This window comes from Dermacentor albipictus, chromosome 9 (assembly GCF_038994185.2).
Source record: "Dermacentor albipictus isolate Rhodes 1998 colony chromosome 9, USDA_Dalb.pri_finalv2, whole genome shotgun sequence".
Classification (NCBI taxonomy): domain Eukaryota; kingdom Metazoa; phylum Arthropoda; class Arachnida; order Ixodida; family Ixodidae; genus Dermacentor; species Dermacentor albipictus.
This window is the reverse complement of record NC_091829.1, coordinates 117813228-117828561: the sequence shown is the minus strand read 5'-3', so window position 1 is coordinate 117828561 and position 15334 is coordinate 117813228.

Sequence of the window (15334 nt, the reverse complement as noted above, 5' to 3'; positions counted from 1 at the left end):
TGTTCAGCCCACTGCTCTAGGCTAAGTGCTGAGTCATGTGTTTGTGCTCGCTCTTCCCTAATTTTGCGAAAGTAATCCCAATCTGTAATAGTGAACTCTTTGAGGTCCCCGCTTCTCACGTTGACGGAGGTGGCCAGGATGTTGTGATCACTGCCAAGGTCCACTTGGAGGTTGGACCAAGATGCCGATTCCACATTCCGTATGAAAAAGAGGTCAGGTGTGGTATCCCTAGAGCAGGAGTTGCCGATCCTGGTTGGAAAAGCCGGATCTGTTATAAGCGTGAGGTTATTATTCACTGTAGTTTGCCATAGGTCAACGCCCTTGCGGTTAGCTTGTTGGTACCCCCATGCTTGATGCGGAGCGTTAAAGTCTCCGGCCACTAGTAGTGGGAATGTCTTGGCCTTGCTTGTAGCCTTGTTGATAATTGCCGCGAATCTTTGCCTGAGGTCTTTGGGTGTACTATATATGTTAAGTATAAATATACTTGTCTTGAACTGTCCGCTGGGGATGATTTCAACGAGCGAGTGTTCAACCTTATTGGATTCAAGATTCAGATCGTGGGCTATGATCGCACATTTGTTGGTGACTAATGTGCTGATTCCCCTCTTCCCATCACCATATTGGGTATGCGATTTATAGCCTGGTAGGCTGACCGTATCCGTGAGCGTTTCTTGTAATAGGATTACATGTGGCTTTTCCTGGTGGGTCCGAATGAACTGTTGGAGGACATTTCTTTTACGATGGAATCCCCTACAGTTCCATTGCCAGATATTAATTACCCTGTGATGTGCCGCCATGGTGGGACGTAGCAGTTTATTTATTTATTTATTTATTTATTGTACCCTCAAGGCATACAAGCATTATAGAGGGGAGGGGGTCAATCATTCAACATAAGTTCAGTTATTTGCACATACACAATCAAAAATTTCAAAAAATGGGAATGAATGTAATTTCTAATAACAAAAATTCACACTGTCATGCACGGCTTTATACAATGATTACGGCAAGAACATACCATTGTAACCGATTGAGACACCAAAAGATGAAGTTTCCAACCAACATAGAGAAAAACAAAAGTTAGAATGCGTTAAATTTCGCTGGAAAGAGCATCACGAAAATGGTCACAGTTGGTAATGTTAACTAATGAGGCGGGAAGATTGTTCCAGTCGAGGCTGGTTTTGGGCAGGAAAGAGTGCGAGTATGTTGCAGTGTTTTGGTGAGGAACGTGGACTTTATGGTTGTGATCAAGTCGAGATGAAACAAAATTAGGCGGTTTAATCAGACGCGTCCTAAGAACATGATTATGATGATAGATCTTATGAAACAATGCAAGTCGAGATAGTTTCCGTCTATTTGCAAGCGGGGGCAGATTAAGTGTTGATTTCATGTTAGTTACGCTGGAAGTTCGATGATAGTCACTTAGGATGAAACGTGCTGAGCGATTCTGCATTGCCTCCAAGTTATTGGTAAGAGTTGCAAGGCCAGGGTCCCAGATTGACGATGCATATTCAAGGTTAGATCGGACATAAGTGATATACAACTGTCGCTTGAGTGATGAAGGTGCGAGAGAGAAGTTCCTTTTCAGGTACCCAAGCATGCGATTGGCCTTTGAAGTTACGTGCTCGATGTGGTACTTCCATGAAAGGTCATTAGTAATATGTACACCGAGGTATTTATAGGTAGTTACAGATTCTAACGCCGTGCTGTGAAGAAGGTAGTTTGGGCAAGGCATGTTATTACGCGCTACTCTCATTGATTTACATTTAAGAATGTTAAGCTTCATTTTCCACGTTTGACACCAAGCAGAAATATTATTTAGGTCACTTTGAAGGATTATTGTGTCAGTGTAATTAGAAATGTTGCGGTAGATAACACAATCATCAGCAAAAAGACAGACAGATGAAGCTATGCTAGTAGGTAAATCATTAATATAAATCAAAAATAGTAATGGGCCTAAGACTGAACCCTGTGGCACTCCGGCGGAAACAGGTGCCTCCAGGGAATCGGTTCCATTCACCGTGACGAATTGAGTCCGGTTAGAAAGGAAGTCGCGTATCCAGTTCAGTACTAAAGGGTCAATGTTTAGGCTGGTTAGTTTTAGTATAAGGAGCTCATGGTTTACACTATCAAAGGCTTTCGCAAAATCCAAGTATATGCAATCAGTAATGAGGCCGGCATCAAGGAACGCGTGAAGGTCATTAGTAAATGTTAGTAGCTGTGTTTCACAAGAAAAATGTTTACGAAAACCATGCTGGGATGGATGGAAAAAGTTATTCGACTCCAAGAAGTTAACTAAGTGAGTAAATATGACATGTTCTAATATTTTGCAGGGAACAGATGTTAGTGATATCGCACGATAATTGCTTGGGTTGTGTGCGTCACCAGACTTGTAAAAAGGCACGACCTTGGCTACTTTCCAATCCTTGGGCAAGCATCCATCGTTGAGTGATTTGGTGAAAATGTAATTCAAAATGATAGAGCTGTACTCATTAGTGTTTTGCAAGAATTTAGCATTGATGCCATCCCGACCACATGAAGATGATCGTTTTAGTCTGTTAATAATAGCACGAATGCCGGCTGGGTCAAGCATGATGGGATCCATAGCTGTAAGATGTGCTCTCGGATAAGAAGGAAGAGTGAATATTGGGTCCCAGCACAAGTTTGTGAAGGTGTCATTAAAGATTGAGGCGCAAAGATGCTTCGGAACTGGTTCACCATTGTTATTGAGAGATACGTCGTTGTTATTGCTGCTTTTCATTGTGTTCCAAAAGCGTTTAGGGTTAGTTTTGAGTAAGGACGGAAGCGTTGAATGAAAAAAGGTAAATTTCGCCGTTTTCAGAGCCTCTGAATATGCCGTAGAAGCGGCTTTGTATACAGCCCATCTCTCTGGGTTAGGCGATTTTTTCGCACTATGAAACAGCCTGCTTTTTTTATTTGATAACCGCTTGAGATATCTGTTATACCAGGGAGCGTTAGTGTTGTCGTAAACAGCTCGTAAAGGAATAAATTTGTTAGTTAAATCGACTACTTTTGTTCTAAAAGAATTCCAAAGTTCTTCGAAGGACTGCTCATTGTAGGTTGAAATTAAGTTGTCAAGGAAGGAGGAAAGTTCAATGTTAATAGCATCGTAATTGCCACAGTTGTAGTCCCGTATTTGTTTGAGCCGTTTTTGTGCACGTGTAGATGGAATAGACAATGTAAAATGAAGAACATCATGGTCACTTAATCCAGGCACATGAGTAACTAGTGACGTCATATCAGGAGCAGATGTAAGGACGAGATCGAGTAAGGACGAAGTAGTGGGTGTTACACGCGTCGGTAGGTGAACAATCTGTGATAGGTGAAAGTCAGTACATGTGTTAAGAAATGTTACCGCGTCCACGCATGCTGGTTCTGAAAAGGGACACAACTGGGACCATCTGATCGTGGGAAAGTTAAAGTCACCTAGAATAAAAAGTGGTACACCAGGGAAACGCACAACAATCTGGTTTAAACAATCATGAAAATCTGCACAAAAAGTGTGACCCGAGGTAGGGGGACGGTAGCAAGCACCGAAGATCAGTTTTTTAAAATTAAGAGTAATGCAGCACCACACTATTTCTAGATTGCTACTAATATAAATAGGATAAGATTCAATGTTTTCATTAATGGCAATGAGAACGCCTCCACCCATTCTATCAGTGCGATCACGACGATAAACATTAAATTTTTTGTTACACTGAAATAACTCCGAATCAAATATACGGCTAGAAAGCCAGGTTTCCGTTAGTACGACAAGATCAGCATTACAGTCATTAATTAACGCATTTAAGTTATCTTTTTTGGGGTAGAAACTGCGTATATTAGTAAATAGCACAGACGCACCAACTGTCGGGTCACCTCCCCTCATCCTGTCCTAGCTAGTGCCAGAGTACACCTTACCCGACCGAGTTGATTTTAAGGACGGCTTTTCAGCCCTGTGTGCATCAGGAATAGGACTCTGTTCGTGCACCTTGTCTTCGACAGAGTTATAGATGTAACATTTATTATCAATGAGAAGTTTGTTATGGCGCAGTTTGAACTTCGTGTTAAGTGCCTTGCCGAATTCCAGTAGTTTTTTACGAGCCAGTCGCGTCGCAGGTGAAAAGTCTTCACTGATGCTAACCACGTCATCTTTGAGCAAGGTTCGTTTAGAAAGAACAGCCTCCTTGGTTTTGGACGCACAGAACTTGACAATTATTGGTCTATTTTTTTCCCGCGTAAAACGACCGATTCGGTGGACACGCGCTATTTGGTCTGCTGATAAGCACATCTCCAGTTTGTCAGAAGCAAACCGAACAATTTTTTCTTCGGACTGACTCCATGTCTCTGACGCGTCATCGGCCATTCCAAAGAATAATAAATTATCACGTCGCGACCGATCTTCTGCTTCGTCTAATCGCGAATGGGCCGCGAAGGAGTCATCTTGCACACGCCGAAGTTCCCGGCGCGTGGCTGTCATTTCTTGCTCCCAGTTTTGAAACACAGCAGTTTGCTCTTCGACTGCATCTAGGCGCTCCTTTATTTCCTCAATTGCACCAGAAAACGACTCCTGCGCTGTCTTAAGCTCAGCAATTGCCTGCGCCATGCTAGTTTGATTGGCTTCTATGCGTATACATCGTTCATTAGTTTCTTTCACCATACGAAGCATCTCATCCGTAGGCGGGCCTGGATTTTGTTCAACGTCACCACACATAGCTAAGAACAGCTTGTGTTATAAAATGCTTGTGTTATAGCTTGTGTTAGCTTGTGCTAGCTTGTGTTATAAAATGCTGCGGAGCGCAGCCGCTGCCGACCGTTCAGTGTCGGTGTTATTTACTATGTCCAACGATGTCGCTGTAGCCATTGTAGAAACGTGTCGCTCCAGATTGTCGCATCTGATTCCTAGTGATCTGACCGCCTCAGCGAGTTTGTCAATCACAATTTGAACTTTTTCGAGGGATTCATCAATTTTATCTATCGTTTTTTCCAATTTACGAACACTGGCGCTCTTGTCTGAGGCATGAACTGCCAGCGCCCTCTTTTTGGGTAGACCATTGGCCGTCGGTTCCGCTACGGGGATCTCCATTGGCGTTTCTACTGCAGGGGCCTGAGTGGGTTGGACTGTCTCTTGCGGGCTGGCTTTTTTGAGTTCTGCGATTTCTGCTGTGAGCGGTTCCGCTACGGGGATCTCCATGGGCGTTTCTACTGCAGGGGCCTGAGTGAGTTGAACTGTCTCTCGCTTGCTGGCTTTTTTGAGTTCTGCAATTTCTGCTGCGAGCTGCTCTATCGCGTATTTTAACGAAGCGTTTTCTCTTTCCAATTGTGCAATCCTGTTGTGCTCTGGCGATTGACCCCCCGTTACTTTTTTCGGTGATTCTTTGACCCGGTCAGCCCATGTGGTACCACGATCAGCAGGATCCTGGATCTGAACTGCAGGTCCCATGGAACGAGAGTGGCCCCTGGAGCGGGAGCGGGTCCTGAGGGCCTTGCGGCCCCTGGAAGACGAACGTTCCGTCGAGCGACCCCTAGAAGGGGCACGGTCCTGGTAGCCGCCATCCTCGCCGCCGGGGTCTCGGGATCGGCTCCTGGATCTGTGCGAGCTGCTGAGGGCCGGCTTGAGAGGGGTTGGCGACCCAGTTGGTTGTTTGGATTGTTCGCGGTTGCGCCGTTCTCTTCTCCGTTGTCTAACTACAAACGGAATTTGGAACCTTTGCTTGCAGGTTCTGTCAGCCGTGGGATGAGGGCCACCGCAGAGGGTGCACTTCGGTGTACATTCGTGTTTATCGTCCGGGTTGCTCGCACCACAGCCGCGGCAGATTGCATTTTCAGGGGCTGGGCAAACGTCAGCTCTGTGGCCAAGCTTTCCACATGCGTAGCAAACGTCAGCTTGTCTGCGATAGAGAGAGCATTTGACCAAACTGGGACCGCATTTTACGTAGTCCGGGACTTTGAGTCCATCAAACAGGATGACTACCGTGCTTGTGTTCTTGATGCGTCTCACCTCGAGGGCGCTTGGATTCTTGGATTGAATGATGAGGCGTTTGAGCTCCTCTCGATCGATGGTGGGATCAATGTCACGAATAACTCCCTTGCATGTGTTTTCGGGGGCTGCGATATACGCACTAACTTCGTAGCTGGCTTGTCCAATACGTATAGCTTCCACATCGGCGTAGGCCATGGCGTTGCGCTTTGATGGTGTGCTTGCCACCAATATGTTTTGCACCATGTTCGGACATATGATATCCTCCGCCGTATCCGCCTCCGTAAGCCTAGCAGCGGTAGTGAGAGCTTGGGCAACTCCGAAGTGGCCCATCTTCTTGATGTCCAGTCCTCCACGGGGACGGATTATGATTCGAACATGCTCTTTCGGTAGCCGAGGCAATCTCGAAGCAGTCGTTAGCCGTGCCTTGACACTCGACGGTGCCTGGCTTTTATTCCCGCCACGTCGCATGTCGGTGACTCGGGCGCCCTGCCCGAGCGGGTCCTGGATGATGGGTTTTCGCTTGTGTAAGGCTGTGGTCCACCCAGCGCTTTCACTGACTTCGTCGGGAGATATATCCTCGCCATCAACGGTGATTTGCATAGCCGTAGACATCGTGGCTTGAGCGTGTGGAACCGCGCTGAGCTCGCCCACCGAGCCTCGGCCGGGCAGAGGTCGCACAGAAAAGTCCTCGAACGACTGGGAAAATGTCCACCCACCGTTGAAAATTTGGTATCGGCGGAATCCTTGCACCTTTAGCCGTCGTTTGGTGCCAACATCTTTAAGATTGAAGCAAGTACTCGACCTTAATCATGTAGAGAAGCAGGAGAAGCAGATATTGACGCACGCTATCGTTTCCTCTTCTTCTTCCTCCCCAGTTAGGAAATATATTTTCATTAAATGAAATGTAGTCTTTTGCTTTCGATTAACAAAAAGGTTTTCCATCTCAGTGCTTGGTCCCTCCTCACTTACTCGGGCTTCAATAGCTGAACCCATAACTATCCTTGCTGATGATGGTGACAATTGGCTCTAGGCCGGTTTTCGCCGGGAGCATGGCGACCTATTTGAATCGAGGTTGGCACAAAACAGCGCGCCACATAACGTAGAAATCGGGTAGTAAAAGGCCGCTTGAGGAAGTGGAGCAAAGGAAGAGCGTAGCAGACGACAAGAACGAAACTGTGTGTCACTCTGATTTCGAAACCACGCAGTGCACTGCCCGCTTGTATGATGAGTGCTGCGAGCCTGAATCGATCACTTGCATTTAATACCGATTTGTCTCTAGCGGTTGTTAAGTTATGGCATTCTTGCCGTACGCTGGGTCGTTCATGTCGGGGTTTGTGTCTGGCTGGCGCACGTTGGTTTTGCTATGTCTCGTCGCGCATGTGGTGGCTTTAGGTTGTTAAGCTCCTTCTATGGTGGACTAGCGAAGTCATGAACTGTTTAGCTCAGTGATGATGGTGCGGTATGGCAAAAAATGCAAAAAAAATGTTTTCGTGAGCTGATCACAAACGCTTTTATGAGCTGCAGTTGTGTTCTTAAGAACGTTGCTGCGAAACGGAGGCTAGGTAAAGGTTCAGATGCTGGTCATAAGGCTTTTGAAATCCCGTTTATTTCCTTCCTTTAAGTGCTTTTCCTTTGAGACATCAACCATCCATACATTTTTTTCAAGTAGTCATTGTGTCATGATATACATGCGCAAAATCTAACAAATGCATATATATCCCCAATTGTTAGTTCGCTACTAATTGCGTGAACAGGCTGTGGAGTGGAGACAAAGAGCCTCATATGAGTAGTTTGTGCTGTTTCAAATGTAATGAGCTTGCACCACAAATGCGCTCAAATTCCATGAGCAGTTGTCGAGCGAGAGCTCGTATCCAGTATGATCGTGGCAAGGGAACGTCTCTGCCGCGTGAGCTGAAGCAAACGACAAAAATTTATGCACACATATTTGCGAAAGGACATGCAACGCAAGCGGCTATAAGAGGAGCTGATAGAGACGACTGACAAGGTCAATGCGGCGAGTATCGTTGGCGACACAGGCGCGAATGAAGCGCAACAAATCTAGAGGCTGGCGCGGAGAAACTCGCAGTGTCGCCATCTCTACAACAAGGGGCGAAACTGTCCCCTCACCGCATCCACAAGAGAAGGTGCAATCAGATCAGCCGTCTCTTCTGTATATTTTACTCCTTGGTCCTGTGGCAACCACTAGCTTTTTTCCTTATCAGAGAAAATATCGCGTCACCGGCGTCACCAGTACAGCGTGAGCTAGAGAAAAAAAATTGCCAGTGGCTTAGCTCGGCTATGCCAGGATATGCGTAGAGAAAGCTAAGACATAGCATGATTAGCCTTGGTTAATCTTGATTGTAAGTCCAGGTTAGTTTGGTTGTCTAGCTATGTTGCGGCGTCTAGCCAGTCGTCCAGCGCGCTGTTTGTTTCCTGGGCGATTCGTTTCGTCTTCATCTCATTCCGATGTCGATTACAGGCCTCGTCCTGCTTAACAGAATTGTCGCCGTCCATGCTGCCGCCTCAACTGTGGTTGCGGCGCTCACGAGCTCTCCTTTTCAATCCTCCGACATGTTATCAGGCATGCGACGCAGCTGGCGAAGCGAGCGGAGGCGAGCGCAACGACGAGGAACGCGGTGTTGCGTCATACCAAACGACGGCAAAGGAAAGGCGCTGCGCTGCGCAGCGGCGGAACACCTGTGGCTCGGTGCTACTAGTGGCGCATGCGCAGTAGTGACTAGGGAGCGAGAGAGAGAGAGAAATATCCGCGGCGAGGCACGCGTTGTGACGTCATCTGCCTCCTCGGAGCACCGCCACGGCGAAATCGCAAGTTCGCGGCCAGTAAAGCTTTCCCTTTAAAACACAGGCACGTTTACCTATTCGCGGTCTTCTTGAGAAGGCACCACTCCGGGCCTTTCTATTCGTGTAAGATAATTTCTGGGACCACCATTACGACCGTGCAAGGGAAGCCGAATGACAACAAGTGGCCTACCTGGTAATTAAAAGGAAGCGGCACAAGGGCACATTCTTGGAAAGTCATAATCACATAAAGCTAATATACAATAAAGAATCTCGTAGTTTCGCCGGAAAGGCGAAGCATCGATTGCGATGGAAAATTAGTAGAGCACTATACGAAGTAAAATGACTGTTGTTTATGGGCTGTATAAACTTGTAAACATTTTCTTAGTAAATAAATAAACAAGTATGGTGCCACGCGTGCAGAGGAAAACAATATGTCACACTCAATGACCGCGAACGTTCGCTTTCAAAATGCTGGCATGAGGAAGCGTGGCAGCAGCAGCGAGCGAAGTGACTTCGTGCTGCTTATTGCTTGAACGCGAACTGAGCGGGGAGAACACAGCGCAAACGAAGCCATGAGCCGTTGGTCCACTTAGACTGTCCCTATTGCAGATCGATTTCAATATAGGGCCTGCACGGTGGTGGCATACGCAGTGGCCGCCGGAGTGAAATGGCCCTCCCATTCCCTCTGCTTCAACAGTGCCTTGCGCGCGACGGAAGACGGCGCGCCTCCTCCCCACTTTCCTCCCTTGCTCGCTCGAGGTTGAGCCTACGTCGTCGGTTCACCCTCGCAGGCTTCCACTCGCACATAGAGAATACACCGCACGACGACGATGTTATCGTCCTTGGACTGCATACGAAATATCATGGTGACGCCGACATCAGAAATGCGCCTGGCGTGTCCATATAATTTCTATGTAATGAAATAACACCATAGGAGGAATTACCTTGTCTGTGAAATTGAAACATTATTATTGCAAGTAAATAAAGAAGATAGTCGAAAAAAATTATTTGGCCGCAGGTTGGATACGAACCGACGTCTTCGCATTACACGTGCGATGCTCTTACTAAATGAACTACGGCGGAGCCATATTCCCGTTCAATTTCTTGCGTATTTATTAGGGGTGTGTGAATATTGAAATTTTAGAATCCGAATCGAATACGCATAAGACAAAGAACTGTCTTCCAATATCGAATCGAATATCGAATATGTGTGTAGTATTAAAAAGATCCAAACCGTGGTAACAATAGCTTTAATACCCTTTTAAAAATAATGTTGCATTTTACAAGGCTGCAGCAGGTTAAAAAGACACTCATTACAGATAATGCGTTCGGGTAATGACAGGTAATGCCCTCAGTCAAGTAATGCACTTGTTAATGAGTATCATGAAGGAAGATTAACTGTTCAACATGTTCAGAATGTAAACGCTCTGTATGCACTGTGACAATATTTCCAACGATAGAAAATACTTTCACTTAGAACTGAGGTGGCAGGGATGGCGAAGTGCTTCTAGGCGAGTGTACTTAAAGCGGATACGTGAAGCGGCCAATGGACTGCCACCAGTCACAAGGATCCTTGCCCCTTTCGAGAAGAAGCTTTTCTCTATAGTCTAACTTTTCTCTCAGAGGCAGATGCCAGATGTGCGTTCTCTTTGTTCATTACTACAACGCCAAAAACTTTCCATACAGTTGATAGCACCATGGGACACGAACTCGACGCTGGCATGGCAGCGTCCTCATAGGGTTCTACGCCAGCTGCGTGGAGCTTCCTTCTTACAATGTCTTTCAGCCAGATCATCTGACCAGACGCCTGATGAACTGCGTCCTTAAAAGCGCGGATCAAAAAACATGGCCAGGTTGGCCACTTTGTCAAATTCGCACTCAGCAAAACGAATCTTGATACATTTTCCGAGATTGTTAGCAAACACTGAGTGGCCTTTGCAATCTTCGAGGCAATGCAGCATTCCAAAAATAATTGGAATTTGACATGACAATGAGGGGTACTTTCCAACACTTAAGATCACAGTTGCGTCAAACAAGGCCTTCAGTGCCTCGAAAAACTCCGCTGCACCTCTCCGCTCTGCAGAGTTAAAGGTATCTACGCTCGTGTCCGAAGTGGTGAGCTGAAGTCTGATGAACTCTCAGAGTTTAAGGAGCCTTGAAAGCATGAGACCGAGACCTTGAGACTGTTCCATCATGTGTCAACGTCCTGCCCAACATGGAGCGAGTCTTTTTTCAGGTACGTCTGCAGATCGTTCAGTCTTTTCGGTGCACTAGTGCTATGCTTGTAGTGCCTTACAATCACTTTCGCCGTCCTACAGAGTCTGTTGATTGCCAGAGTACACGCCATTTCATTGCTGATCACCAGGTGCAGTGTGCGCAAGGCAGGCTCGCTGGAGCCAAGGCAGTCTCCTGGCAGCCGCTCGGATACCGCGGCCGCTGTCCGTCACAATGTATTTCACGCAGTCGGTTGGTATCTCCCAGTCAGTGCATAGCTGCTCCAATGACGCAGCTTTGTTCTCAGCCGCGTGACTCTCCGGCATATGTCGCATGTTCGAAGTGAACTTTTTCATGCCGAACTTCACCGCAGGAAAATGACGCGTGAGGCTTACAAAACCCGCGTTGCCACGCGGCGTCCAGATATTGCTCGTAAAAGCGAGAGTGCTTGTTCCGTGTTTAAGTGTTTTTCGCAGCTCGTGTCGTACCTTTGCTCTTGTGTCGTTGTACAGGCGCGGGACGTGCACACGCGACAATTTTGTTCGAGATGGCTGACTTCAGCACGACTGTACAGCTGCTTCGACCGGTGCTTTGAACTGATGTGGCAGAAATGGTGAAGAAGTGAATGGCTGCCACATCCTGTTGAAGTGCATTTTCTTTCTTCTGAGACAATGGCTGCTGTCTCTGCTGTAGTGTATCATCCAGTGTCGGTTGATTCTCCAACGGAGCGTTTGCGGTGGCATCTTTTTGAAACAGAACAAAGCGTGCTGTTTTATGTGATTGTGAAGAGTAGTGGTTGTTCCCGTTGGCTCTTTAAGAACACGTTCGCACGACTTGCACCGAGCTGTCGACGGCGAGAGTTTTGTGTAGTGCCGCCAAAGAGACTTCTTCAGGCTTTCTTTTCTTGCTAGCTCGGTGGCTCGTCATCTGCAGTTGATGCCGTTCTTGAAGAACACGCTTGATCGAGGGCTGTATCAGCACTGAGATAGTTGCAAAGAGCGCAGTGGCGAAGTTAGCGTGTTTTGCGTTTGTTTCACAGAGCAGCAGCGCAGCAAGTAGCAAACAGCCGGCGATTACATGAGAAAAGCGAGAATGCAAGGTGGGAGTCGTCGATGGCGATGCAACGCTCTCCTCGGACATATATTTTCTTCTTTTTGATTTCCCAAGATCTGAAAATTGTCCAGTTAAAGCTTTTGGGATACATACTTATCGCATATAGTTACAGAGCCCTAAAGAACATCATTTATTTATTTATTTATTTATTTATTGATACTGCGGTCCTCTTACCAGGACCTTAGCAGGGTGCATACAAAGTGAAAAACATCCAAGTAAATATACAGCGATACATAACATAGGTGACTCGCGATGTACAAATGCAAGCAGTTACTGAATAACACAGTAAATCACTCGCTACATGAACATAGGTGCGATTCAAATAATGGCAATGAGCATTGAGTTACAACGTCATCAGTAAGATTATTCCATTCAACAATAGCTCTGGGGAAAAAGGAAAATTTGAAGCAATTCTTTTTAGTAATTAACGGTGTTATTGTCTGTGAGTGTCGATGACGTGTAGCATAACCAGTAGAGAAAGTGATAAAGCGTGATGTATCAATGTTGTAGTGCCCCTTTATGAGCTGAAATAAAAACTTTAAATGGCATGTTTGGTTCCTTTGTGTTACAGGTGGCAATCCACTTCTCCTGAGAAGCTCTGTAACTGAAGTGCGACCATACGAATTATATATGAATCGTACTGCCCTTTTTTGAACTTTTTCTAGTTTAGTAATGTTTAGTAATGGTTATGAAAGAACCATAAAATAGAGCTTGGTAAAAAGAAACTGAAACTGATCGTGTCTCATGAGCGTCATGCAGATAGACTGAAACAGAGCATGCCAATAATAAGCTGGTCCTGTGAAATTCTCAGTCAATAAACATGTTCTTAGGAGAATGAATCTTGGAAGAACGCTAATGTAATCCTAATCCTAATCCATAAGAAAGGGGACGCCAAAGACTTGAAATATTATAGACCGATCAGCTTACTGTCCGTTGCCTACAAAGTATTTACTGAAGTAATCGTAAATAGAATCAGGAACACCTTAGACTTCTGTCAACCAAAGGAATAGGAAGTATTCCGTAAAGGCTACTGAATAATAGACCATATTCACACAATGAATCAGGTGATAGAGAAATGTGCAGAATATAACTAACCCTCATATGTAGGTTTCATTTACTGCAAGAAAGCGTTTGATTCAGTCAAAACCTCAGCAGTCATGGAGGCATTACGGAATCAGGGTGTAGGCGAGCTATATGTAAAAATACTGAAAGATACCTATAGCGATTCCCCAGCCCCGTAGTCCTCCACAAAGAAAGCAACAAAATCCCAATAAAGAAAGGCGTCAGGCAGGGAGATACGATCTCTCCAATGCTATTCACAGTGTGTTTACAGGAGGTATTCAGAGACCTGGATTGGGAAGAATTGGGGATAACAGTTAATGGAGAATACCTTAGTAACTTGCGATTCGCTGATGATATTGACTGATATTGACGGATATTGAACTCAGGGGAGCATGCATTGCAATGCATGCTCACTGACCTGGAGAGGCAAAGCAGAAGGGTGGGTCTAAAATTAATTTGCAGAAAACTAAAGTAATGTTTAATAGTCTCGGAAGAGAACAGCAGTTTACGATAGGTAGCGAGGCATTGGAAGTGGTAAGGGAATACATCTACTTGAGACAGGTAGTGACCGAGGATCTGGATCATGAGACTAAGGTAATCAGAAGAATAAGAATAGGCTGGGGTGGGTTTGGCAGGCATTATCAGATTATGAACAGTAGGTTGCCATTATTCCTCAAGAGAAAAGTGTATAACAGCTGTGTTTTCCCAGTACTGACGTACGGGGCAGAAACTTGGAGGCTAACGAAAAGGGTTCTACTTAAATTGAGGACGACGCAACGAGCTATGGAAAGAAGATTGATAGGTGTAACCTTAAGGGATAAGGAAGGAGCAGATTGGGTGAGGGAACGAACACGAGTTAATTACATCTTAGTTGAAATCAAGAAACAGAAATGGGCATGGGCAGGACATCTAATGAGGAGGGAAGATAACCGATGTTGATTAAGGGTTACGGACTGGATTCCAAGGGAAGGGAAGCGTAGCAGGGGACGGCAGAAAGTTAGGTGGGCGGATGAGATTAAGAAGTTCGCAGGGACAACATGGCCACAATTAATACAGACCAGGGTAGTTGGAGAAGTATGGGAGAGGCCTTTGCCCTGCAGTGGGCGTAACCAGGCTGACGATGAGGACAACGAGGAGAATGCGGAGCATGTATATAATTCTTTACTTGCTTAATTATTCCATCTGTCAGAATATTCGCTGTTTGTACCGTCATTCGGCCGTCTTCGAATATTCGGGAATTTCCGAATATGCATTTCACGAATCCAATATGCTTCGAATAAGAAAAATATTCGATTCGTATTGGAAATTTCGAATATTCGCACCCCCTAGTATTTATGCCTGTGTGCTAGAGTTAGCCATACAAGTGTTGAACAGCGCCGCCATTCATGGCTTCGGTGGCTGACGTAAAACACGCTTTCTGCTGCAAGGCATCACTTAGCAAGCTAACTTCGGAAAGGGAAACTTAGCCAATAAGTGGTGACATGCTACTTGAAGGTCTCGCTATGTAATGAACCAGAAGAAGGGAACCGAGGGGATCGTTTTTGTAAATCGCAACCACATAAAGCCAATAGACAAGAACAATGAAAAAACATAGGGGCGATTTCTGGTTTGCTTAATTGAAATATAGACACTATAAATAAAAGTAAACGGTAACATACGATGGTTTATTGCCAAGTTACTCTCTCCCAGGTTCACGTACCACGTGATGCCTTGCAGCCGAAAGAATGTTCAATATGCGCCGCCAAGGCCATGAGTGGTGTTTCTGGCTAACACGCCCATATTAACTTAGTACACATTAGTAAATACCCAAGGAAGTGGACGGCAAAACGGCGCCGCGATGGCTCAATTGGTAGGAGCATTGCACGCGTAATGCGAAGAGTGGGCTCACATCCCGTAACTGTTTGTCCGTCCACATTAATTTTTTTATTTATAATGTCAGCATTGTAAATAAACAACCATGTAATCCTCTCGCGCTATCATTGTTTAAAACACTTAAATAAAACAATTGGGTCTTACGTGCACCGCGATCTCAGTACGAGGCACGCCGTAGAAGAGGAATCCCGATTAATTTTTGCCATCTGGGGTGCTTTAAGGGTCACCTAAATTTATGTACACGGGTGTATTTGCATGTCGCCCCCATCGAAATGCGATCGCCGTGGC